Genomic DNA, 2,172 nt, shown 5'->3' on the forward strand with positions numbered 1-2,172 from the left:
CGTATGGAGTCAGCTATTATGAGGGGGCATAGCTTTAAATTAAGGGGGGGTAGGTATAGGGCAGATGTTAGGGGTAGGTTCTTTACTCAGCGTGTCGTGAGTTCATGGAATGCCCTGCCAGTAGCAGTGGTGGACTCTCCCTCATTATGGGCATTTAAGCGGGCATTGGATAGGCATACGGAGGATAGTGGGCTAGTGTAGGTTAGGTGGGCTTGGATCGGCACAACATCGAGGGCCGAAGGGCCTGTACTGCGCTGTATTCTTCTATGTTCTATTATTCTGAAATCAATAATACATTACATGTTGCAGGAATTGGCATAGAGGTTTGTCTTAAGTGAGGAGAATACACAAGATATTTGTTTGAAGAAATACATACTCTTATGAATAATATTCTTGTAAATGGCCTCACTTTCATATGTTGGGGTCTTTCAACAATTTTCAACCATGTTTATGTAAGGGCCTGGACAATAATTTTCCATAACAGAATCTCTAGATACCACTTACATTCAAAGACATATTGATGTTCCAACATGTAGATAAATAAAACAGTTTACATATTTAAAGTTTGTAGCAATTACAAATGATAACTAAAAAGAAACTTGGACATCGGATGGGGTGGGGGGGGGTATGAGGTAGAAGTTCAGCAGAAAGTGCAGAGAATGGCCTTAAACAGCAACACCAACCACTTCCAAATACTAGCTCCCAAAATCAGACACTTAGCTCAGTCATAAAGGGTTGTCCCTTCACTCTGAGGCTGTGCCCTCGGGCCCGAGCCCCTCCTTCTATTGCAGACATCTTTTCCACATCCACTTAATCCAAGTTACTCCATATTTTAAGTTTCAATCACCCCACCTCCCCACCCCTTGCCCCCTCCCAAACTCCATCCAGTGTAGACCCTGATTCATCAACTGTTCCTGGTGTGACAAACCTTTCATTCCCAGGATCACCCTTGTAAACCTCTTTTGGATCCCTTCTAAGGCCAGCACATTCCCTTCTGAGATATGGCGCCAAAAACTGCTCTCAATACAGGTAGTTATCCTATAATGCACATTTATTAAATAGGATTTATCTGGAACGCGATTTGTGAATTGCCAACCTTTTTCGAAATAAATCAAACTCCCGTTCGCTGTTAGGCAATTCTCATCCTGGGCATTAGGTGTCACAGTGAGCGGAGGATTGGACTCCACATCACATGATCAGTCAGCTTATCCGCTTTCTTGTGAAGAGCTTCATGAAAGGTATGGTGAAATGTTTGTGCTAGTAAACTTAGAAAAGCATCGTTAAACTTGCACTACAGCCAGAGGACAAGAAGCTGGAAGCAATCTGTTAATCGAGAAACTTACAGTTGAGATAAGGGTGACATTTCACTGGAATTGACTAACAGCAAAAAGGACGAAGTGAAGCAGCGGTTTGAAACTTAGCTTTGTTATACAGTCATAAAATCATAGAGTTATACAGCATGGAAACAGACCCTTCGGTCCAACCCGTCCATGCCGACCAGATATCCCAACCCAATCTAGTCCCACCTGCCAGCACCCGGCCCTTATCCCTCCAAACCCTTCCTATTCATATACCCATCCAAATGCCTTTTAAATGTTGCAGTTGTACCAGCCTCCACCACATCTTCTGGCAGCTCATTCCATACACATACTACCCTTTGCGTGAAAAAGTTGACCCTTAGGTCACTTTTATATCTTTCCCCTCTCACCCTAAACCTATGCCCTCTAGTTCTGGACTCCCCGACCCCAGGGAAAAGACTTGGTCTATTTATCCTATCCATGCCCCTCATAATTTTGTAAACCTCTATAAGGTCACCCTTCAGCTCCAGGGAAAACAGCCCAACCTGTTCAACCTCTCCCTATAGCTCAAATCCTCCAAACCTGGCAACATCCTTGTAAATCTTTTCTGAACCCTTTCAAGTTTCACAACATCTTTCCGATAGGAAGGAGACCAGAATTGCACACAATATTCCAGCAGTGGCGTAATCAATGTCCTGTACAGCCGCAATATGACCTCCCAACTTCAATACCCAGACCAATAAAAGAAAGCATACCAAAGGGCTTCTTCACTATTCTAGCCACCTGCGATTCCACTTTCAAGGAGCTATGAACCTGCACTCCAAGATCTCTTGGTTCAGCAACACTCCCTAGGACCTTACCATTAAGTGTATAA

At 43.7% G+C, this 2,172-nt stretch overlaps 1 protein-coding gene across 5 annotated transcripts in view; it reads right to left on the bottom strand.

Moving 5' to 3' along the window:
• Positions 1-2,172, bottom strand: part of enox2 (ecto-NOX disulfide-thiol exchanger 2) — a 213,247-nt gene that overhangs the window by 106,442 nt on the left and 104,633 nt on the right. The window contains exon 1 of one of the 5 annotated variants that reach the window (XM_043704635.1): positions 1,097-1,141. The exons of the other annotated variants lie outside the window; for them this stretch is intronic. The gene's annotated coding sequence lies outside the window, so the exon portion shown is untranslated. Of the gene's footprint in view, positions 1-1,096; positions 1,142-2,172 lie in introns of those variants that run through there. 5 annotated transcript variants of the gene reach the window in all.

The sequence above is a fragment of the Chiloscyllium plagiosum genome, chromosome 15 (assembly GCF_004010195.1).
Source record: "Chiloscyllium plagiosum isolate BGI_BamShark_2017 chromosome 15, ASM401019v2, whole genome shotgun sequence".
NCBI lineage: Eukaryota > Metazoa > Chordata > Chondrichthyes > Orectolobiformes > Hemiscylliidae > Chiloscyllium > Chiloscyllium plagiosum.